General features: G+C 44.4%; 1 long non-coding RNA gene across 6 annotated transcripts in view; it reads right to left on the bottom strand.

The window, feature by feature from the left end:
• The window catches only part of LOC119032274, a 173,810-nt gene that overhangs the window by 48,845 nt on the left and 99,406 nt on the right, over positions 1-25,559 (bottom strand). For 2 of the 6 annotated variants that reach the window (XR_005078832.1, XR_005078825.1), the window contains one exon: positions 20,725-21,228. The exons of 3 other annotated variants lie outside the window; for them this stretch is intronic. This is a non-coding gene — a long non-coding RNA (uncharacterized LOC119032274). Of the gene's footprint in view, positions 1-13,132; positions 13,251-20,724; positions 21,229-25,559 lie in introns of those variants that run through there. One more of the 6 variants, XR_005078826.1, reaches the window with a different exon arrangement.

Below are 25,559 nucleotides of genomic sequence, written 5' to 3'. Positions count from 1 at the left end.
CTGCCGAGAAATACAGATTACACAACACTACAAGATAGTCATTATTGATGTGAATTTACCCCATTATACTGCAGCGTCGGTTGAGATTTAAAGGCCTCCTGTTGTGTCCACAGACACTCCGCCTCTCAGAGTAAGGTTTGACTGCAGCTGTTATGTAATTCTCCGCCTCTCCCGACACTTTTGGTCGAGCCAGGATGCTCGTCACGAGGCCCGCTAATGATTGCTAACAGAGTCTTATTGTGGCGGTGGGACACTTGCCTGCTGTTTTTCATCCAGCTCCGAAAACACAGAGCAGCTTTCATGTCAGTTCTTAAAACTAATTGAGTGTTTATTTTCAATATATCATACACCCTGGTTGCCCCGTTTGTTACTTTGTTGCAAGCATTTCGGCAACTTGGGCAGCTAATACACTCATGTTAAGAAAAAACATTTTTTTCAATGGGTTTTCGCATCAATGCCCAAACTATGATCTACCACAAGCTTATGATACTCAAACCTTTTGCTCAGAACGTAAATTTAATGGCTAGAAGTAAGAAGGTAATTGCTGCACAAGCTAAACAATTACCATACACATTTTCTGTAAATTGAACAACAAGTTAGGTCAAGTAAAGTCAGAGTCAGGACAAGTCCACCTGTAAAGACGGACTAGTGAGTAGTTAGTACGTTTAATGTCCCTGACGACTTCTGGGGTCTCATTTAGCCACTTGTTAGCAACTGCCGTTTATAAGACAGTCGTCATTAAACTGTGGGACATTTAGTATGTTATGTTGTAAAGTGAAACATGTAAATATATTAAGGCTGTGGTAACCATAGACCAGGGATCACCAACCTTTTTGAAACTGAGAGCTACTTCATGGCTACCGAGTCATACGAAGGGCTACCAGTTTGATACACTCTTCTGAAATAACAAATTTGCTCAGTTTGCCTTTAGTTACATATGATTATTAATGATTAATGATACTCATCTATGTGAAGACACAGATCACGCTAATGATTTCTCACAATAATTATCAACAATGACTTAACAACCTGGGAGACAAATAATATCAATATTCAGTTTTCATTTTTAGAACAGCCCTGAGGGCTACTCATGTGGTCCTTGGGGGCTCCCTGGTGCCCGCGGGCACCACGTTGGTGACCCCTGCCATAGACCAAAAAAAAAAAACATCCATAGACTTTGAGACAAGGGAACCAGAATAATTCCCAGGTTTTTGGACTCCAGCACTCTATAAAGGGCTTAATTTAGAGGCTGCTGAACAGTGGAGAATTCCCTTAATACTGACTCCTGATGTAACAGGCCTGGTTGAATCTGCTAAAGCTATTTTAAGAAGAGGACTTTTGACATTTGTGTGTGGTTTATCATCTGAAAGGCAATGGAATAAAAAAAAAAATAAAACAAAATGAAAGAAATAATTGTGTCCAAACCTCGGCCCTGTTTGTGGTAACCAAAGCAACTGTTCTGAGCCAAAACATGATCTTTTCCTACTCCTTTGTGTCTTAACCCAACAAGAACGCAGGCACAACACTGTCACATAAAACTGAAAATTTAGCCTTAAGCAATATCAGGGTTTGTATTTGTTCTAGCCATTGGTTTGATCAACCTCGGCTCTGTGGAGAGTTTCATCTTGTACAAATTCTTTTTGGACGCAATTTAATATTTTGTTCAGTTTTGCCACTCAACCGTCCACCAGTTCTCAGCTCTGTAGACCTACTGTGCATTAGCTGTCCATAACAAACAAAGGTGGCTGATTTAGGAATGATTTAGTGAGATTCCGTATATTTAGAGGACTTGCAGCCTGGAACACAGCAGTAGAACATGGTCTGTTGAACTTGTATTCATGAGGTTGCCAGAAACACAACTCCAGATTAATGCTACAGAAAAAAATAAACCCCCAACATATCAGAATCCCCCGGAGAAATCCCAATATTATATGCTCTCCATATTCTATAGCGATAGACTGAACGTTCAGTGACCTCCGACGGCAGAGCAGTGTGATCCAGATTTAGCTAAGCACATGGCTTTGCTCTATATGCATGAAAGGGTTTCACTATTAAAATCCTGATTACATAACGGGGACTGGACAAGCTAGAGGCTCCGAAAAAACAAAATCTTAGGCTTCCTTTATGTTGCGAGATGTCGCCGTACAACGGGACACTTGGTATCAGCGATTGACCATCAAACTAACTTCGACAACACACAGGCGCTTCACAAGAAAACTCCTCAGAAGTGCTTTGAAGCGGTAAATTTCAGGATCCTTGACGTCACCGGATTTCTCACTCTGACAAGCCCCGTCTTTCTCTTAACACTCTATGTGTTGGATCCAGGGGAATTTTGAGAAGCCAGTGTTGCGTGTTAAAAAAGCCCGTTTGCATAATGATGCTGTTGTCAGCCTGCTTAAGAAGTCCTTCTATCCGAAAAGGTCAGGAAGCGTTCAGCGGAAAACACTTCAACAGTTGAAAGACTTGAAACAGGTTCAAGGCTCGTTTATTCAACCACACGGGGTTGTACAACAGAACTGTAGTTCCCTTGTGCAACACACAAAACAACGAACACATGCTGGAGTTCGGAGGATGAATTAAGAACTCTGAGGAAAGAAGCTGCTGCGTAGTCTGGTGGTACGACGTAGGAAGCATTGAAGTGTGGGCGGGACAGTTTTGGAGGTTTGGGGTTCACCCCAACAATTTTTGAGTTTTTGTATAAAGCCCGTTTGTCATATCTTGTATTCTGGCGCATTTTAACAGCTGGTCAGCTGGCAAGTCAACAGCTGGACTTTTTCTGGCCATGTGAGCACGAGATCATTGGGCCTACATTTTACAGTTGAATCCAGAGGAAGCGCCCCAGATCACATACTGTATTTGACCATATTAAAAAGCTGGTAGTATGTAAATTGATTCAGTTACTAATTTATAATAAAAATAGTGGTGCATTGTATTGCAAGGCACTAGAGTAAAAGCTCTCCCCTATTGGAACAACCACAGAATGAAGTTATGATTGCAGTATATCAACTTGAACACATTTACCTAATGGGTAATGCCTTTATATTAAAAGTTACATTGCATGGTATTCCAATTCATTGCAACTTTATTTTAAAATAAAACTTATTTAATTGATAAGTAATGTTTGCAATGCCCATGGGTGGTATGTCAGGGGATACTTCTGTATCTTTTGGCAGATGGCAGCAGGGTGAACATACTATTGTCGGGGTGGGTGTTGTCTTAGAGTATCCGTAGGGTTAACCAATGACGCGCACAAACCAGTTTGTGATGTTTCCCAGCGATAATGCAGTCGGTCAGAGCCACGTCGACCGCCTGGCCCAGAGTTGAATCCCACTTCTGATTCCTCTTCTGTGACTTCACCATTTTTTCTCTCTAAATGAGGCAGATTCAAAAGAAGACCACCCACATATCTCTTCTTACTCATGTAACATAATTTATCCATTTCTAAACTTGGCCGCGGTTTGGAGTTATTTCCAGCGTGGAGTCATAACTCAGAGGGAAGCTTTGGGAAACACTCGCATTTGCTTCCTCGCGACGAGTTGGATGAGAAGATCCGTACCACTCTCACATCTGTCGGATTAATGTGAAGTTCCCCAGCTTCCGTTAGCGTAGCTTAAACAAAACAAACCAAATCTGTGAATGGGAGGAAACAGCTAGCCTGCCCGGCTCGGTCCAAAGGGAACAAAAATCTGACCACCAGCACTCGTAAAGCTCATTATTAAGTTAGATCTCGTTTGCTTGACCAGGACAAAAACCACAGAGTAAACATGACATCCTCAAGGAAGTTACTGCGCCTGCTGAGAAGCAGTCTGGTGCACAACCATTTGTAAAAGCACAACTTTTTTTTTTTGTTGAGTTTAAACAAACAAGATATAATGAACAGGGTGTGTAAGCCAGGCTAGCTGGTTCCTCATCTTTCCACTCTTTGTGCTTATCTAAGCTAAGCTAACCAGCTGCTGGTGGCAGCCGCTGACATGAAAAGTGGAATCTAGCGGGTAAATCCAAAAAAACGTCAATCTATTCCTTAATATGTTTCATCCTCCTTTTAAAAAATGACTCTTGTGTTGCTTTCTTCTGCTTCCAATTGTGATTTCCCAAGAATGCAATTTGACAGCCCTCTTAGAACTCAGAAAAAACTCCATTACTCTTTTTTTTCCCCCTCCACAAATGGTTGTTTAATATCACTCCAACATGATGGCATGAGAAATCGGAACAAAAACGTGATGGTCACAGTTGATTCCTTTTACAATGAAACATCATAATGGCTGCTGGAAATATCTGGAAGTTATATCTCTTTTACACGCACACAGACACACACACCCAGAACAACCACATTTAAAATCCTCTGCATTTCTGCGCACAAAGAGCCAGAAAACACGCTGCACTGGCATTAGCACGGTGGCCTTTCGCCACGCATCTACATGGGAAAGAATTTCATTGCTATTCCCAGCAGCCCCATTAGTCATTTTCCCATATGTCGATTTTCTGATTTACTCACAAGTGGCAGAGTTGATCCAGGGTCACTGCATCCATGTACAACTAACAAAGCCTCCGGATTTGACCGATTAGATTCAACATTTCTGATGTGGCGTGGTCATTGTTGTTATTGGTCGCAGAGCGTTTTTAAAAATGTGGCCTCATAATCTGAGGTGCTTGTTTAATGTCACAGTGATATTTTAATGTGGATTCCAGATGACTTTGTCAACAGTAGGGAGACTAACTTTAGCTCCCGGTCCCATAGCGTCGTCTTAAAATGTGCGCTGAACCAACATTTCTCTCGTGGGACACATCAGTTTGTCTTTTTTTTTTTTTTTTTTGCGTCATCCAGAACACGCTACTGTTTTACTCGCTGGTTAAAGCAAACGGTTTTCCATAGCAGCTCTGTGGGAGTGATTTTAAGAATAAGAAGGCTGTAATCCCACAACTTTCCCCCGAGTTACTGAAATTATTGATGTGACACCCCGAGGCCCCTATAATAAAAACACCGGTTTCAAACTCCACAGCAGTCTCGGCTGTTTTCTGGAGCATCTGCGCGCTGAAGGGTACAATGTGGCGGTACATCGTAAACGCTGCCTTTTACGCAACACACTGAGGTTCCTCAAAAGCCACACTGTCTATGGGAATTGTGTTCATGCTTGTTGTGGTTAACACAAAAAGGGAGCCAGATGCAAGACACGAGGGAGCCACAGGAAAACAAACACAAGGCGAGCATTAAAGTCCAAAATGCAAAAAATACAAACATACAAAATGCAGATATGTAGGGAAAGTCGAGAAAAGGCTGGCGAGGAAAGGAAAGTACATGAACGAAGAAGTCAAAAAATGACAGTGACGCAAAAAAGGTTCAAACCACCAATGAACACAAGGAACACGAGGAACACAGGAGACAAACTGAGTGGTACAAGTACAAGTGGGAAATGCAAGTTCAGCAGATGTAGGTGTAGCAGATTGGAAGGAAGTGAGCTGTCTAAAAAGCAAACAACACCACAACACCCCCGGAATTAAATCCGCGCGTTGAAACCTCTGGCACTTTCCGATGATGGAACGAGATCCTCCGTCCGTCAGCACGGGGCCCGCGGAGGCACTCCGCTTACGGAGAGGGAAAAACAAACGGATTTATATCGCCTGAAAAACATCGAGCATCCACTGAGACATTAGTGACAGTGTTTGAGCGAAACCAAAAAACTCATGAGACTTAACACGGAGAAATGTATCCACTCAGGAAGGCGAGGGCAATGAAAGATAGATGAGGGAAAACTTAAAAATTCCCGTCCTCCCTGAGTGGGAGCCGTGATCACCCTCCCCTTTTTCTCTCCCCATCCATCACTTCCCCATCAGACAAAGTTTTGACATTGCTGTCCGCCGGCCGCCCCAACACTTCGCTTCCTCTCCATTATCTCTCTCTTCCTTCGTCACCTCCCTGCGCTCAGATGCTGACTCGCCCTTTCTGCCTCCTGATCGCTCAGACTCTCTTGAAGGTCCACACAGGGAGCTTTGAAACTCCTCTGACTCCCCCACTTCCTTTCAGCTCTACTGAGTATTTTAGCATCTTTCAGCTCATTGTTTTGGTTTTACTGCCCCTTATCTCGCTGTTTTGGTTCAGTCTCACCGCCTTCATCGGTCATTTTAGGCTGAAAACCCACCGTTCACTACCTGCTCAGCACATAATGGCAGGCAGACACAGACAGCGGCTCCAGCATCTAACATAGCATGTAACCGATAAACCCACTGACGCTGACTTGCTCAGACGTTTCAGGACTCATTCCTGCAGCACTCTGTTTTGACGTAGATCCTCCCACACGCTGGATCTTTAAATAGTCAAGCAGTTAGAATCGAAACGACAGAGGAGTTCCCCGGATGATCAGTGATTGGACGCCGGTACCGCTATCCTTCAGCGTCGCTCATTTGTACGCGAACGCAGCCGTGAGACGAATTAAGTGATACCTTGAGAGAGAAGTTTAAACAGTCTCACTTGCACACAGCTGGCGAACTGCTGCATGACAAATCTGGCAAGGACTTTAGTTAAAGCAGGCCCAAGCCTGGAAGGGGAGTTCTACAGTGAACTGAGGGAGGCGCGCCTCATGAAGCTGTGGATTAAGAAGAATAATAATATGAAGAGTAATGTGTCGGAAACGACGATGATGTGAGATGAACTTGTTCGTCAGCCTTCTCAACAAAAATGACGCGGGGGTAGAGGATGTGGAGCGCCCCCCCCCCCCAATCCTTCCACCTCGGCCTCGTCATACAGGACAGGGCCGTGGAAATAATTCATGTCGTGTGTCGGTCCTCCCTGTGAAAAAAAAATGCTGCTGACATGTCTGGGACGGGAGGGGATGGGAGGAGAGCGACGACTGAAAATAGAGGAGGGGATGGATGGAGCGACGGAGCGAGGCAGAGGAGAGCGTGTGTGGGACGGAGGGAGACTTGTCAAAACTTGGCCTCTCTCCGCTGCCTCGACAACCGCTTTTAGCACGGCGCTCTCACTCAGGGCAGCATGTGTGTGTGTGTGTGTGTGTGTGAGCTTGCGTGCTTAAAGACTGAACCTCCCCCCCCCAGCTATCTCAAATCTGGAAAATTAAATTCTTGAGTAGAAAAGAAAAAAAAAAAATTAAACACAGAGCTTTAGGAATATTACATACATCAGATAGACATCTAGAACCAATCATAAACATTGCTGAGAAATTCACACACACACACACACACACACACACTCAAACCCCAATGCCCGGATGAGGGCTTAAGTGGTTTGAGGTGGTGTGTGGGAACTGGATGTTTATTGGTTCATGTCTGAGCTTTCCATGACTCCAGGAACACTTTCAAGGAGCAGTGTAATTCAAATTCCAATTTTTTTGAAGCCTGTATCCTGATTATAACCAGATTGAAAGTGGCATTTGAAGCGGTATGAAATGCAGTTTATAGTGGAAATGTGTCTCAGTCGCGACTGACACTCAACTAGTGATGTGGGTGTAAGTAACTAAGTACCCTGGTGACACAGCACTCCGATGCGTGAGAGGTGGGGCCCATCCTCATCAGCTGGCACTTTGTATAAGCAGGCCTCTGACAAAGTGCCAGCAGAGCATCATAAGTCGTTCTATGTGTTTCCCTCCATACTGCTCCGCTGTAGCATGGGGCTCGACGCCTTGATTTCGTTTCACACTGCGAGCGACACCCAGTGACACTTTGAAATCCAATCTGAGCAGCGAGAGCAGCCTGGACTGAGACGTAACTGTAGAAATATGATTTAAATGACATTTTAAACTAACCTCGCTAGAATCCAATCTGCATATATTGCCGTTAGTATGTCTTTTTACTGTCCAGACTTACAAAAATCAATGTGGATGCAATCTTGAAACGCCAAAAAAACAAAAACAAAAACAAAACATGTCTTGGCTGGCAGGCTGAACAAGGCCTCGAGGCCCCAACACACCAGACTGACACGACTGGTGTCCCGGCCAAAAATCTGCACTTGAACACAGCGCAAGCCTCGTGTTATGCAGCTGCATGAAAGGAAATACATTTCTGCATATATTGTTGTGACTAAGCAGCAAGTTTTCATAACATTCTTGCTACTAAAGCCGCTTCTAATTTCGAAAATGTCGGATAAAAACCTTGCAAATGGCGCTGACGATGTGGCAGAGGAGGAGAATATGGAGAAGGAAGAGGGTGAAATCGGTGATGCTACAGCGAGGCTCTCTCCCGTCTCTTCTTCCATTTCTCTTTCTTGTGCACTTCTCTGCTCACGTGAACAGTCAGTGGTTCCTCTCAGAGTGGTTTCTCTCTCGCGCCAATTCTGTTCGCTCAATCTGCCACAGCCACTGACGCTCTGGTCGTGTCAGGGCCTCGACACACCCTTGTATCAGTTAGCCTGACACATTTTGATAGCGTCTCTCCAAAATGTTGCATGTCAAACGACGGTGGTCCTTTTAACACAGACACACTGTGACCTCCCTCCCTTTGACGGTGTAGCCCCTGGCGGCAGGGTCTAGATTGCCTCGTCCAGAAGCCCTCCAGAAGCCCCCCTGACCCCGTCGTCAGGCTCCCGTGCAAGTTCCCAGAGCCCAATTTAAGATACACTGTGTTGAGATCAGGAGGTGTTCCAGTTAATCCCACTTTAAACCATTTTAACTCACGTGTTCAATGCTGAACTTTTAATGGAGCATTTAAACTGTCTGTTAGTCCACCTGGTTTCTTTTTCTCTATGCACACACACACACACGCACACACGTGCGTACACACACACACACACACACACACCTAACCAGAGCGTAGCTTCTATAGGGGCATGCAACTATACATTAGATTAAAAAGGAATAGGTTCATGTTACTGTCAAAAAAAAATCACATGGCTCTTGTTACAGGCCAGACAGTGTCTGCGTGTGTGTGTATGTGTGTGAATCTAATCAGTCTTGAACAGGGAAGGACTTTTGTCTATTTATGGTGTGGTATTTCGCGTATCTTCGAATAAAATTCAAATGTTTTACTAAAACACAGTCCGGAGCTGGAAACCTGCCAGAAAAACGGACGGACATGAATAAGCGCCCTCGGAAAAATTGCGAGGCCATTATAATTTAGTGAGACAACACGAGCCAGAGCGAGGCTGCGATGTCAGACAGACGAGGATGGAGGGGGAAGTCACGGGGGAAACAATAATGGAGGGGAAAGAGAGAACGATAAAAAAAAATAACTCTGTGTTGTCCTCTCCCATTCTGTTCCTGGCACTCCGGCCTGGGATGCTAATTCAGTAATTGATCCAGGGACGCTGAGGTTTCTGTGTGTGTGTGTGTGTGTGTGTGTGTGTGTGTGTGTGTGTGTGTGTGTGTGTGTGTGTGGGGTTACAACCCTTCTTGTTCTGAATCAGGGATGTGGAAGAGGAGGAAGGGTCACCCCCTGGGAAAAAGACAGAGGGAGAGGAGGAAATTAGAGAAAGAAAAAAGAAAGTTTCTGTGACGGAGAGCTGAGCCGCCCGGGCAGGAGAGTGACCGCGAAACTGCAGAGAAGGAGGACGAGACGGGAAAAAGAGAACGGGAAGCTGAAGGGAAGCGCTCTCAAATACGGCAGAAGTCGGGCCGAGTTGGTGGCGTAGGGGTTTAAAGATGCTAACAGCCAAACCAGCTGGGTCGTTTCTGGTTTTTCTGTCATCTGTTTCTACTTCTGAACATCAATGAAGCCACGGAGCGCCCGCAAAAATATGGAAAATATGGAGGAGATGGTAGCCATTAAATTCACCCGACCAGCAGAACAGGTTGAGTTGATGTCGGCGTACGACTAACCTTAAGAAGTTGCGTGGTGGAAGTTTAAAACTGAACCAGATTTAACCCAAATTACAGAAATGTTTGAGGGAAATTTAAAGCCGCAATCCTGAAAGATTTTTCATGAAATCGGCGCCTGTTTTTGATATTTCTGGGCAACTTCTTCCAGCAAAAACAATTCCTTAGTTACCTCGCTGTATATGTCATTACTTCTATAGTTAGTGGAAATTCCTGCACGGGATTTAAATTGCGTTCTTGCACAAGGGACTCACAGGAAAAGAGGCATGTGCGTAACCCAGCACTGCTATTTGTAGTTTCATATGAGCCTCACAGAGCCAAAACTGCATCAGAAACCGTTACTGCAAACAAAACAAAACAAAACAAAAAACCATTTTGCTCTCCGGAGTTCGTGCTGACAGTGATGGTTTATTAAAAATGTGCTTATTAGTCAATATGACAGGGATCATGCCAGAACTGCGTAACACACCTTATTACAACCCATTTAAATCCATCATTATTGACTAATTGGCTTCAATCTGGATTAGAACCCTCACACTGACCCCGACCTCCTCCCTGGACACCAGCCTGAGCTGGGGGGGAAAGGCTGCAAGTTCACCTGCTATATTTACGGTTTCTTGTCTTACCTCTTTATTACAACAACACGCATTCATGTGACTGCCATCCTCCAGCTGCTCGTCTGTTGCAAGTCAAACAAAGTAGCCTATTAAAAGTGATTGGCGCAATAAAACAGAATGTGCAACGACTTCCAGTAACGAACGGCGTTGCCAGACCGAGCCTGATTGAAATCTCAGAGATGATTGCTTTTTTTTCAAAATAGATTTGGCTGGATGTCACTGCAGTTTTGTTTGCCGTTACGCATAAACTCCACGAAGTCCCATTAATCATATCGGTATTTGTTCAGCGGTAGGAATGAACCGCAGGGAAGGACCGATCCAATCTCCTGACTTTCATTAAGTACAACAGAATTCCTAAATCACTGACAAAACATTTATTATGTGGAATAAATATGGACAGATATGTGACTCGAGTAAATAAGTCAAAGTCTCAAGTAAATGTTTTTTTTCTGCGGTAATTCAACTCAAGTGCTTAGTTAAAGTGACACTATGTAAGAATTTCAGCTGAAAGAATTCAAAATTTTACCGAAGTTTTAAACACCGTATGAAGAAATAACAGTGTTGACGTTGGGTCAAAGACGTCTGTGTGTGTTGCGCCGCACAGCTATCTACCGAAGTTAGCGTGCTAACAAGCTAGCAACAGCATTAATGTAGCATGTTCCCCACTGGTTCTCTGCGCTCCCAGTCTGACCACTAGATGCAACGCTAATCCAGCTAACTAGCTAAGGGTGGCTACAGTTGGCAGCAGTTAGCGGTTACTCCCGTGATATGCTGAAGATAAAAATCAGATCTTTCTCTCCTAATAACAATAGTGCAGCACATGGTGCTGCTTTAAGGCTTTGAAACAAATCTGAAAAATATATTTTGGAATAATTTTTCGAGCCATTTCGTGTCGTTATTCCTCTGAACATTTGCTCCTTAAAGCTGTCGAAAGAAACCCTCTCCAACTCAGCCATGTCACGCAGCTCATGTATTTTTATACGAGCTGCGAAATTGTTAATTTCCAACAAAAGAAAGAAAGACATATGGCACATGATTCTGGGCCAAACTGTTGTTTCATATGCGCATGTGTCCTCAACGGTGGGCTTTCACAGAATATTTTCAAACCATTTGTCTTCGAACCTCGAAGCTTTTTTTTTTTCATTGAAGGTTAAGAATACAATCATCCCTGTAGAGACACTTTATATCCACCTTTTCGAGCGCTGAGTCTGGCTCTCCCGAGAACCTCCGCGAAAACACCTTCATATTGACTCTGCGAGCGCCACAAGCGGATGGGAAGAGCGATTGGATACTCGGGAAGAAAGACGAGCGGGACGAAAGGGAAACAGAATGATGTATTCTGTATCAACATCGGGCAGGCCTTCTGAGGACACGCGTGTGTTGATGTCTCACTCAGCTGATACAGCTGACAGAGCAAACAGTGACGGCAGCAGTTCACACTGTGACGGATCCACGCTGATCTGACTTTGCGGGCTGTTGCCTTAAGGAGAACACAGCTGGGGTTTTTTTTTTTTTTGGTCAGGACTCAAAATAAATCGCTTGAAATTGATATATTATCGACTGGCCCGAGGCGTAGGGTGGAACAGATGCTATATAGCTACAGGCTTTGTATGTAATGGTCTGAATTCAGATGGCACACACTTCACAGCAGTTTGCGCTGACTACAGGTCACTGAGGGCGCTCCTCAAGCGCACCTCATTTGTAAGCCGTTGTTCCAACCTAGCTGACAGCTGATGGACATACTGTCTCGCTTCCAATTCCATAATGCAGCCCGTCAAAAACAAAAAAACGGGCCAACTGGCGATATGATCACATGGATTTATTATTTATCAGGAGCGGGAGACATTTAAATTGGAGACATAAGAGATGGCTACCTCCTTTTACCATGATGCTGAGGGTCATCAAAACCAGACACTCTGGCAGAAAAAAAAAAAAAAAAAGGAGAGATTCACTCTGTCCTCGCTGAGATTCCTCAGCTCACAAAACATTTCCAGCCTCTTCTTCTGTGCTTTTTTTTTTTTTTTTCATACTGTCGCTGTCAAGATGATTCGCACTGACCTACATTTTCACATCTACTTGTTGTAAATCATGACGCTAGAATTTGTTAAAGCCTCCCTCTACTGCATGATTACATTCAAGGTCATTCACAGGAAAGACCATTTTTTCTTCACAGCACTTCATCAACTCAGTACAAATATAATATTTTTCCCGTGTAGAATGATCTCTTACCACTTTATGATAGCGATATGACAGATTATATGCCATGGGACATATATGTTAATTTAAAAGGATTACACCAGTGTTACATTTGCACCTTCCTTAAACAGCTGAAATAAGTAAATTGTGGGCAAAACGCTGACGACGCATGTTTCCTCTGTCGGGATCAAGTCAAGTCCCGTACTCATTTCTCTTGTAGCGTCTCAAAATGTAATTCATAAATATAACAGACGTATTTCACACCTCGAGGAGGAAGATTCCAATACAGAATTGTTTTTTTTGTATTCAAATCCTGCACTTCTTCCATATATAAGATTTTAGACCAAGGTTGACTCATTTGTAAATTCTTTGCCCTTTTCCCTTTGCTGATCCTCCCGCAGTATCAGCCTAACCACAGCATATAACCTTTTCATCACAACCGTCCTGGGCGGGGCTAAATCCAGAATGCAGCGAGGGGGCCCCACAAAATACATTGCTTTTACATGAAAAATGACTGTAATGATATAAAAACAGTTGCCTGTGTGTTTTTATGAGTTTAACTGCCCCACAAAACTGCAGATTTTTGCCGAAGCAGGAACATAACCCCGAGACACTGAGCATGCCTGGAGGCCGGCGGAGGTCAACAGTCAGGGTCACAGTTAGGTTGAAAGTTCACCTGCAGGGGAGAGAATTCTCATATGATTGTCCTCAAAGACTCCCTCTCTTTTTTGTGGTTTTGCTATCTGTGTGTGTGTGTGTGTGTGTGTGTGTGTGCGAGCAGTAACCGCATGTGTAAGTAATTAAAAGGCATGGAGGAGGGCTGTCAACACTGAGTAAAGTCATACAGATGAGATGAGTCAATAACTCTGCTTTCAATTTACTGACCATGAAAAATCGGTTTCTGGTATGGGCCGACATCTGTGTGTGTGTGTGTGTGTGTGTGTGTACGGCATTTGACGGAATGTGGTGGAGAGAAAGCGAGAAACTTGAATCTTGACCGCCGGCAAAAGTCATCTCGGAGGTCAGAGCTGAAAAGGAGCGTTTAGGTTTCATATTCATGTGTTCACACGCTGTGGGTCAAGCATACAGCGCCACACACACACACACACACACACACACACACACACACACACACCAAACACACAAGGATTTTTCTTGCAGTTAAGTACCTCAGCTTAGTGATGTCACAGTAATTTCCCTCTACAATGCCGTTGGGAATAGTTTTTTTTCTTAAGTGAGCTCAGTAATTTTCCTTTTCCTCTTGAATAATAACTATTACCACAATTACTATCTTCAGCCTTGACAGCATGCTGCGATTTGATAAACCAGTGCCTGAGCTTGTGTTCACGTGTTTGACGTTAATGTTCTGCCATCAGTCATTTCATGAAAACAAGCTTTCTAAAAAAACTTTGGCCTAAAACTCCTCAAGCGCTCATACATTTCCTTGTACGGCTGTATGTTTTGATCATAATTCTGACCGTATTTATGATATCAGCAGAAAGGCAGACACATGGTGGAAAAAGTTTGAGATGCCAATGTGTCTGCTTTTTTTTTTTTTTTTTTGGGGTTTTGACGGACGATCCTCCCATCTGAGAAATGTCGGCTTTTCATCTTTCCAGCGTTGAGCGTCGGCCTGGCCAGAGCCTCAAGTGCTGGGCAGAGGGTGCCAGTTATCTATCAGCAACCGTTCAAGTCATCATGAGCAGTATTCCACTGAGCAGAACAGACATACTCAATCCAGTAACAGGCCTTAAGGCCGCGGGGGATCCGCGTTCGAAGCCCAAAGCGTAAAAAAAAAAAATTGCAGCATATTTAGCGCTATCTGCCATGTTCTTATTATGCCTCTGCACCACCGACCCACCTTGGCGCGACCTTGTCCAAAACCAATCTTAAGCAAATGTAATCCAAGTGGTAGGAACTGTTGACGCCACTGTCACAAAGACAGTGTCAGCAACATGGCTGCCAATAATGGCCTGGGAATGGTACAAGGCATGTAAATACCATAAAAAAACAAACAGACAAACGGATTTGACTTTGAAACCCTGATCTCAGTGCTACAAAAGAGTAAAACTATGGACTGAATTTGTTACTTATTGATCTAGGTGAAAGAATTCCACTTCTGACCCGTCTCCAGTCCGTCTGGTAAAGGGAAACACACGTCAGCCAGGAGACAAACTCCGACACATTCACTCAATGGTGCTCTCCATTGAGTGAATGCCGTTCGTTCGCTCTTCTTTTACCCCGGTGTCTGTCACTCCCCCCTCTCCATTTTCTTCACCTCCTCCACCGCCTCCTCCGGCGGGGCCCATAGTTATTCCAGTTGTTTCAAAAATCACCTGGGGAAAACAATGCGTCTTCCTATTCTGGTTGCGCATCCGTCAGAAATTCACTCTCTTCTGCTTCACACACGTGGGTTTGAGTTTCTCATCAATACGACACTGTAAGGTTCCCAACAGTAACAATGTTTGGTGGTGAACAGGGAAACACGCAGCCACGCTAGGGATCGGTGGACACCAGCGGAAGGAATAAATTAGATTTTTAACCTACACATGACCCAGGTCTGATCTTTCTCATTTCAGGAAAAAAACCCATCAGCAGCGAGTAGGAAGAAAAAAAAAAAAAACTTGCCGGTGTGTAAATCCCAGCAGGGATTATCAACCACAATCCTATTTCTGCGTAACAAAAAATAGTTCCAGAAGGCAGACACATTATGTGGCAGACTGACCCCAAACTGACCCCTTATTATTGGTTTTGTGTCGGCAGGCCTGATCTCACCCTGTGAGAGTGTGTTCTGCTGAGATTACTGGCTATTGTAGCTTGGTGGGACGGCAGCCAACCTGTTCGTCTGGAGAGGGAAACAGTGCAGTAATTTGTTTATTAATACTTAGAATGTCACTCTGGTAGTATTGTTCAGTCAAGTGTAACAAGATGACGGATCACCGCGGCCCGTTCACCACTCCCTCGTCTTTATTGAGCGCCCATGTCAAAGGGAGATGAAGAACGGGCGCACCGGGGAGCGGTTCCACCTTCCGGACTACGTTACAATAATGTCTTTATTTATTTATTTTTTTTACAGCACTTGCTTTTAGAAGTTTAAACAGCATCATCTCATAACTCAGCCGAACAAAAGACACACAGAGACTGACAGACTTTTTCCACTCACAGGTGCTGGCTTGGCCGGACTCGGCCGCCAGCGCGCCATGGATTTGCGTCTCCATTACAGCGAGGTTACCCCGCTCGAAGGATGGTGTGCTTTTCTTGCCTTGACTCGGTTCAAATGAGTTAACTGGTTAATCGTCCCCTGTGTTTGTAAGTCCTTGTCTTCTCCCTTCCCTCTCTGTCAGTTGGTCTGCTCTGTTTTGCCCTCGCGTTCCCGTATCTTCATGTGCCATCTTCCCGTCGCGTGTCTCTGGCTTCTGGTTGCAATTCGTCTTGTTACATCTGGTTTGTCTTCTGGTTTGAACTTTGTTTGCTTTTGTTCGGTGGAATTTCTTGAATTTAACTATCCGCCTTTTGTTGTTGCTATTTTTGGATTTTGATGCGGACCAAATGTCTTTGTCCCAATCAGCTCACGCTCCCCATATGCCATGGTACCGTAATAACTTCTATGTGTCATGCCAGCGGCTGCAACAAAGTGGGCGTGCTACCTGGTCGGGGATTTGGTATTTGTGGGGGAAAGATAAAAGTACAGCAGCAAAAAAAAAGAACTCACCACCATTGTATTTTGAACGGTTACGTCATGCTGCCATTTTGTGCTGACGGTGTGCCTCTGCTCACCGCCAAGCAGAGCTTTAAATGAGCTATGAATACAGAGTAGCTAATAAAAAACTAGCCACACTTTAATGATGCACAAATTAATTAATTAATTACCTTGCAGGCGTCTCTGCCAGTACAGAATGACTTTTCCCCTTTTCTTTCTTTCCTTCTTTCTTTCTTTCTTATGAAACATAATACAACATTAACTGTAGTTGGGAAGCCATAAATCCCGCTTTATGACTGTGGGCGAATGTTCCTGAGTGTTACATGCCAAACAATTGTATTCTAACACAAAATAGCACTCAGACATCCAGCTATCAGACTCCGAGTGAAGTCTACACTTGGAATAAGTCATTATTCAGTGTCTCCAAAGCATTCAGAATCAGAATCAGAGATCCTTTAATGTCCTGCAGACGGGGGAAACTCGGCGATGGAACGAAAACAAAGCAGCTTCTTTTAAAGTCGAGGGCATCTGTAAACCAGACTGCACCGTGAAAACAGCTGCCAAAGAGACAAACAGTGAAAATGGATTGGATTTATGTGTTGTGTGGCTGTTTTTTAAACCTTAGTGAATCACTATGACAAGGCCAAGTGGGCTTTCTCTTCAGATATCGGCAGTTACAGTTCAGGTAATATGCAAGCAAACAAGTAATGTCATGGCATTTCAAGCTTTTGCAGGTGACGTCATCTCTCCTCGCACAGGTTCGCGGCGTCGCGTTTTGGTTCCATCTTCTCTGAACCTTGCACGGCCTCAGTTTCGCCATCACACAGCTCTTTTCCCCCTTTGCGAACTCTGCTCTCAGCTCCTCTGCCAGTCGCTGCGTAGACTTCCTACGGTACATGTTCCCGCTGGTGAAGACAGCCACCGGCCACCTACGTGTGCCGCCTTTCACAGTGTGTATCCTAGACGTCTGATCCAGTGCTTCTACGACGTACTTGTTGCTTGGTGTTGTTGAGGTGCGTCACAGACTCTGGGTTTGCCTTGGCGGTGCCCGCTCTTGTGGAACTCATTCCTTTTTTTTGGCACGTTTCAGCACCTTTGGTGTTGAACAGCTCCGGTTTCCCCAAGTCTGCCGAACAGGCTGTATAAATATTGTCCTGGTGTATTGCGTTCGTAGATTCATTCACTCATTTGCGGCTCTTTTGTTGAGGATTGCTGAATATGACAGCTTCCTCTAATGCGAAGCAACCATCACAGCTGGTCACAAATTCTTTTTTTTTTTTTTTTTCCCAGATTTACCTCACCAAGTGAGCAAATCTACCGACAAAATCTTAAGCAAAAGAATATATAAGACGTGCTAAATAAACTATTCTATGCGTAATTAAACAAGATGTAGCACCTGACGGCACGCTGACGGTAATCTGCTCCGGATCAGTTTTTTTGGATCGGCCCTTGTTGTGTTTCCGCCTCATCAGCAGAGCCGACAGAGCGTTCAGCCACGCCGGCCACAGAAAATGCGCCGCTCTTTCAGGTTTGCTGACGAAACGGGAGATAACATTCAGCTTAAATGTACCGAGCAGACGCGCCTTGTTGCGAATGGTCAGGAGACTGATGGGTGTGTTGATGAATATGCTCGGGGAGGTTGGGTTTGACTGGAGCAGGAGGGTTACTGGGAGGAATGTGGAGTGAAAAAAAAGTGTACCTTGCGCCTCGTTTCTACTGAAAACACATTGAATTGTCACCAAGATTATGGTTAGATTCGGCATCTTTTAGCTTGCTGTGGCGAAGAGAGCGGTAGCGGTGACAGTCAAGTTGTGTGTCAGTTGAATTTGTGTGTTGTGCAAGAGTCTCTGTGTTGTTCAGAAAGGTGCTATGTGGTCAGCTGTGACTTCCCCTGATTAAAAGAGAGAGAAGGGGGGGACGATGACGCAGTACAATGCCTCATCTCCCTTAATCACTGATAAGGACCACTTTGTGTGTGTGTGTGTGTGTGTGGCCTCAAGGACGATCACTCCCTCTCCGTCCGTTCTCCCCCTTGACTCCGTGTCTCTGTCCCAGCCTCCCTCCCCTCCCCTCTAGCTCCGCTTTCTTTACCTCCCGGTGAATAATCGACACTCAGATGTGTATCATTTAATTAGGTCTTCCCACTAATCTATTTGCGATTTAAAACAGTGACGTCCCCCCGCAGGACTCACCTGTTATGAGGTTTGAGGTCAAAGATATCTCTGTTGTCATATCCAGGCAGCCATCAGATATTAGAGTCTTTGTCGTCTCAACACAATAAACAGACAGGGACGTGTCATGGTGACATTGGTGCAGAGGCAGGGGCTGCGTGGTCACGGAAGGCAAAGTGAATCGACCGCATGTGTGTAAATGATGGCGTTTGGTTTAGCCTCCGACTGCGCTCAGCACTCACCAGAGACTCTGTTTATATCCCTCAAGCGTGTCATCCTCTAATCTCTGTATGTTCGTGAGGTAAACAACAGTTCACATCCAGGCAGCAGTCAACAAGGACAGAGAGAGACAAATTACAGGATAACAGCAAATTCCCTTTTTAATCCAAATGTGTTTAATCCAATGAACTCTGAGCTCTCCTCCTGGTAGTAAATGGCTTCAGACTTTGTTTACACTCCATTAAGGAGGAATTAATATTATGATTATGACTTAGTAGATTTAAATATGTCGGACTTCACCAGAAAGTCTTGATAAAAAAACTGTAATGACCAGATAATGGAAACCGTGAAGCTAACTAGAACGACATGAGATTGTTTTTTCTGCTAGCATCTAAGTTCAGAGCGTTTAGGAAATACCCAGTCCACACCCACGCTAGTGGCTCAGTGGGGCTACAAGAGTTACCATGGTTACTGGTGTGTCTCTACGGTTCCCGCCATGGTTACAGACATGTTTCCATGGTTACAGACAGGCTTCCATGGTTACAGATGTTTCCATGGTTAACGGATGTGTGTCCACGGCTACCGACATGTTATCTTATCTTATGCCAAATAAAAGTTCACAAAGGGTTGCCTGGAAGGTTTCTAAAGGATTTTATAGGGTCTAAAATTTGACTATTAGTGAATGTTGTACTTGTTCTATAGTTGCTGTTGTTCTCTTGATGTAGGCCCACTTAATTAGTCTGTATGACAGCAGAGAGCTCTCTTTTTAAAGGACCCATCATGTTGGGAAACACTTCATTCCACTCTCATCACTCCCCGGATCCTGAATACAGCCTCTGAATCTGACCTTGACTTGTTTTGACTCGAGCTCTTTCCCATTCTCTGCTAATCCCATTGTTTTGCAACCACTTCTGAGATTGCATCACCGCCCACTTATTTCGATGTACTTCTTTTATATCAAGCTGTCTCTAACCTCTATTATTATCTTTGAATACGCGGATTAAAAGGAACCAGTATGGACAGTCGAGTGGAGCATTTGCATAAGACAGCGACGTGTTGCTTACGTTCTGCTCACACCCCCCGTCAGCCTCTGAGGGAGCTCTGTGTGAGAAGCAAGGTGGTGCTGGAAATCCTCACTGAGTAAATAATGCTTGAAAAGATACCTGACGATGTGACATAAAAAAAAAAAAAAAAACCTCTCCACTGAGGCTGAATGCGAAGGTCAAACCGGCTCCTTGCAGCTGCGATGGAAAAAGAAAGAAGAAAAAAAAAAAGAAAAAAAAAAGACAGGGAGTTCCTCGGGCTTTAACAGCCGACCGCCACCAGTGCAAGTGGAGGGCAGAAAGAACGACGCAAAGAAAATAAACGCAGCCGAGGTGCTTTTAAAAAGCACGGCGGATTATCTCCAGTCAAAACACAGCAGAGAGCACAAAGTGGAAGGTAATAAGCCGCAAAGAAAACATTCTGGTTTTGATGAAAGCATAGTGGAGATGCCTGTCGACTTAGCCAGCAGTCAGGTGTACTGCGCGTCAAAGGAATGCCTCATACGCTCACAGACGTACATACAGTGCCGGCCTCTGCAAGGTATGGTGATGATTGTTTCAACCACAAATACAGGCTGGGAGCGTTTCACAATCACATGACTGTGCTGCGCGCTGCTATGGGACCAGCACATGGATAAGCTTTTTTCTTTTTTTTTTTTTTTCCTCTTGCACCATCATTTTAGCCTCCTCAAACGAGCATTTCATACGATGCTTGGAATCACGAGAAAAAGTTCACCGATGCTGTGTTTGTAATAAACACCCAGCGCGCAGACTGACAGGGTTGATGGGCTGCAGACACGGGCAGTTCCTCTCACCAAACAAACCTGAGTCAAAAGAACAGGACGTGCACTTTTTATTTAGATGTCAACTGTCTAATTGATGTACTCTGTGCCAGGACTATTGAAACATGCACAGGCACCAATGCACACTATATAATTACGAACGGTGGTGTTGAGTATCTCAGTGTTGCCGGGAAAAAGAGTTGAGGAGCCGGTTTAGCTGTGAAGCTGATTTATTCACTTTAAAGTCAAACTTAAATTCTCCTCATTTGGTGTAAATCAAAATAATCTACAATGATATATGAGGCTGTTGCACACAATTCTCCATTTCTCAAATGGCGGAAAAAAAACGCGTTTGTATGTTTTAGTGGAATATAGTCTAAGTGTCTGACTTGTGGTGTTTGACTGACAGCTTGCACTGCAAGGAGATGCACTGCATACTTCCGTGGTGGTACGCTGCTGACTGTTGAAGTTGTCTGTCCATTTTATCACGGATCACAGATGAAATACGTTCCTCCTGTAGGGTGGTTGGACTAAGATTTTGGAGCTTTGACATCTGAAGGAGGCTCGGAGTAGAGCGTTGAACAAAGGAACCACTTGAGGTGAAGTGGGTATCTGATCAGGACGCCTTATGGGAGCCTCCCATTGGAAGTTTTCTGGGTAGGTCCAACCAGTAGGAGACCCCAGGGTAGACCCACACAGTCAGTACCCAGTCTGTGGTCCTCATCCTATCCCAGCCACACTACAAAGAAACAGATTTCAGTTGCTTGTATTTCTGATCTCATTCTTTCGATCCAGATGGTAAGTGAGGGTCGGTAAATCGAAAGCTTTGCTGTAAAACTCAGCTTTCTCTTCTCTCTCTTTTTGACAGGCAACTGATACAATCAATGGCGACCATCGACCATTTCCGACGTATTAGCAAAACACAACGTGATGCGTAATTTTCAAATGGTACCTAACTGAAACTGATTTTCAGACTTGTACTGAAGACGCTGTCAACTCTGATATGACATCATTCCCAGCTCCAACTTCCAAGGTGAATGCAGTGCAGTGTTAGAACGGAGTCACTGTTAATCTTATTTGGATCACCCTTACTTATCCTACAGAGTGTTTGATGCAACTTTTTATTTCAAGTTTTTGCTAATTACAGTCCTGGGCAAATTAGGACACAAGTCAAAACAAACAGGATCAGATGCAGTCTGATTACTTACTCTTCTCACACAGTGTATGAGTGACATCGCCTTATCAACATAATTCCCGAGGTCGGCTGTGGAGGAATACCAACTGACAACTTCAAGCTGGAATTTGTTGGCGTGGTCTAGAGCACTAAGTGGTAGCAATAAATCAAGCATACTCCAGGTAAGGCATGCATGTCAGATCTAAACAGAAACAAAACAACATACAGATGCTGATTGGAGTGCCAGCGTTCCGTTCCAAAAATTGCAGAATCGCCTACTGGCAGAAATAACCTCTGATTGAAACGTGCTTTTGTTCTTCCACGTCTCACGTGACTCTGTCACACAACAGAGATGATTGTCGATGTCATCTTTATGCATTCCTCTTGAATACATTTAATCATGATTAATAAGATTCAGTGGCTTTTCAAAGAAAACATCACAGTCCCAACCGTACTGCTCTGCTAATTGTTGACTGAAGGCCAGCAAGCACTTTGTGACAGAGAGCCCTGAACATGTGGATTAATAATATAGCTCTATGAGTCAACAAAAAGCAGATTAATGCATCTACAAGGTCTCAGCAATAACACAATCCAGGCGTTGGCTTGAACCCTCTGACCCCTCGCGCACCCTGAGAGGACGCTTCCTGCTCCCTCCGACCCTCCCGCAGGTGAAAAAGCCGCGCTGCCGTGAGAACAAGAGACGGAAAGCCAAGTCAACAATGAAGGCCTTCTCGTTTCTCTCCTCCTTTCTCCTCAAAGTCGATGTTCGGAGTAGAAGCCTCTCACTTTCTCTGCTGTATCACTTTACTCTGTTATCTGGAGACGTGCACAGTTGTTGCCCGCCCAAGCTCCACCTGCACTGCAGGTACGCTGTCGAAATGTCCTTCCTGCCAGGTGTTGGAATGGGAAATGTGATGACATTTAAAGGCACGGCATTTAAAGGCACGGCACGGCATGTTCTGACAGGATGCCATCCCATCGATCAATCAGTCAAGTCCAGTGTCTTGTCTTCTGTCCAAAAATAGCTTCAGGCAGTGTCTCTGGTTGCACTGTCTATCCAGACTGCTGTGTTATGACTGTTATAAAAATGTCAATGCCAGCTGACCTGTAGATGGTCCTCGAGATCAGAAATGTAACAATTTTTACAGAGGGACTTTGTTTCAGGGGAAAAGTTTTATCAAACAAATAAATGAATCAATATTCTCTATTTGTTGCTTAAGTCGATTAAAACTTTGCAGACAAGTCAGTTGAGTAGCGTAACTATTATCTTAGTTGTGGGCTTTTCAACATGATAAACAACTGAACAACTCCTGACTGCTACTGTTTTCCCCAGTGTAACTGCATTTCTTGGTGAATTGTAGTGGACCATGGACGTATCAGGATGCAGATACAGCATCGGAGCACTGAGCAGTTTTCACAGGGACCTATGAAAGCTAAAAAGTGGCCCCTCGCTCAACTTCCTGGGTATAAAATACCCAGATCTTCTGTGTCACGTGGCCAATAAAGAGTGCACATCCAGGGAGGGATTCAGAGAGTCAGGAAGGAGGTCAGTTAATGTAACTAAACGTTACGGGAATACAGCTTAAAATAATGACCGGGCCCCTGTAAATGTCTGCCTGATCTGATGCCTTGATACCACCGAGCACGTCACTGTGAACTTGTGTGTGCAAAAGTGTTTTTGTTCCACGCAACATTTCAGAAGCATTCATTTAAAAAAAAAAAAAAAAAAAAAAAATTATTAACAGTCTGATTTTTGTCACAACCATGGAAGTTGATGTAGCACTTCCCTTGGCAACGCTAATCATAGCTGTCAGTTAATCATTATCATGAGATACATCCTGGCTTTGAAGCTTGCTACATCTCTACTTAGGATTAAGCCTGAATCCTTGTGTTACCAGAATGTGTTCTTCTTAACTAGCTGCACCGCTTAACCGACATAAATGTTACATGAGCGACATTATTAAAGGCTTTTTAGCACAATGGCAGAAGATCAGGCTGTCGCGCTCCCCTCGGGGTGACGCCCCACCCGGCCACACCCACGCAACGGACCCCAGATGGTCAGCATCAGTCACCCTGAGGTGACATGCGCGCTTCTGGGACAAAGCAACAGGTGCTTGATGCGCAAGTGCAGTTCCAGTAGAGTTGTTTAGCTGTCACAGTGCAAGACTTTGTAGGTGACGTGTAGAGGATATAATTGGGAATAACTGGGCGTCAGATGCATTCTAGTGCAAAAAAAAAAAATTTTTTTAGGGAAATGGTTCTTTTCCAATACACCCAGGAACATAGTTGATTTAGTTTATTAGTTTTGGGGTCAGGGGTAGAGACCCACCCAGCAGCCGGTGAACCCTGCTGCCTTACATGATACACTTTGATGAATAAAAGAAAAGAAACAACAGGTTGGTGGGTGAGCACACTGAATAAAGGCCTCCCCGTCTGTATTTAAAGGCCAAGGCCGAACAACATACTGCATTACACCCTTCCTGTCTGCATTAACCTCAACTGTTGATTGCCTGCTGTTTTTGTAACTCTCGATTCCCACGTAATTCTCCGCAGGCTACACCCTTTTCCTCTCTATTGTATGTTTCCCCCGTTCACAACATGCAGTTTATGGCCCGTTGCTTAATGTGTCTTTGTGTGAAAGCACGCTGTGGTACGGTGAGAGCCATAGTAAACAGTGATGCTGTTAATGACGGTATGGAGCAGCGGGATGGTTTTATAGTTCTTTGTATATTCGGTTCAAGTTGACTGAGTGTAAAGATCAGGCTCAGATACTAGGAACAATATCAATACAGACGCCACAGATGGATTTCCTTCATGTTCATTGACACGTCAGGTATTTCTCTATAGAACAGGTGTTTGTGTGTGTGTGTGTGTGTGTGTGTGTGTGTGTGTGTATGTGTGTGTGTGTGTGTGTGACTGGGGGGTGATAAAACAGTTCCGTTTCATTCACAAAAGCAAGAGAGTTCCACTGCTTTACTGTACATTGGTGGATTAGCACATATGAATTCATCCTCTTGTATATAACGTGGTGTAATTGTTTGTTCCACAGTTCATTGTTTCTTTTTTATGTGAATTATGTTTACTGCAAGCCCGGTTTGAAAACTTTATTTGCCTTATGGGATGGCAACATTGTCGACTGTACAGAAGTGAAGCACCACAATTGTGGCGCATAACGTCTGTCGTGGAGTGGAATGTTGCCGTGGCCTTGCTTTGTGGTGCGTTCAGAGATGCTCTGGAGAGGCCGGGCGCGGTTTCCTGATTGGCGGGAGCTGATGAGTCTTACAAATGCGACCTGGACTCATCTGAAGTTGACTGCCTTTGGCTGTTGCACTGAGTCCGCACTAACCGGACACTGTTTTCCACAACCGAGCAGCTCTCCTTGCATTCTGTTTTTTGGCGATTTGCGGAGAGCTGAGCCCCAGCTAAAAAGGCTATAAAGATGTTGTTGAAAAGACCTTTAACGACAGGAAAAAAAAAAAAAAGTTCTGATCTCTGACGGGCAGTAATAACTTTAAACGATCCATCTCTGACTGGATCAACCTCCCCTGCGTGTCTGCAGAATCAATCTCAGATGAAGCGTTTCTTCAGGTGAAGAAAAAAAGCTTAACTCCGGTACGCCTTTTTGATATATTTACAACCTGTTGTCTATGTATTGGTGATTTTCCACAGCGGGAATATTTTTTACTGCTGTTGAACTTTTGTCAGTTTTGGCTCCGACATGAAAAGAGTGCTAACTCTGGGATAAGGGATACGAAAACAAGCTCCTCGAGGTGCTGGCTGACACACGGGCCGGTGAGGAGGGCGAACTCTTCTCCGCTGTTAACCTTGGTGTTAAATCGGCCACGGCCCTCCTCCTTGAAAAAGTAACGCCCTGAACTCGAAACACGAAGAAAGAC

This window comes from Acanthopagrus latus, chromosome 14, assembly GCF_904848185.1.
Source record: "Acanthopagrus latus isolate v.2019 chromosome 14, fAcaLat1.1, whole genome shotgun sequence".
NCBI lineage: Eukaryota > Metazoa > Chordata > Actinopteri > Spariformes > Sparidae > Acanthopagrus > Acanthopagrus latus.
This window is presented reverse-complemented; position numbering and strand designations above follow the sequence as displayed.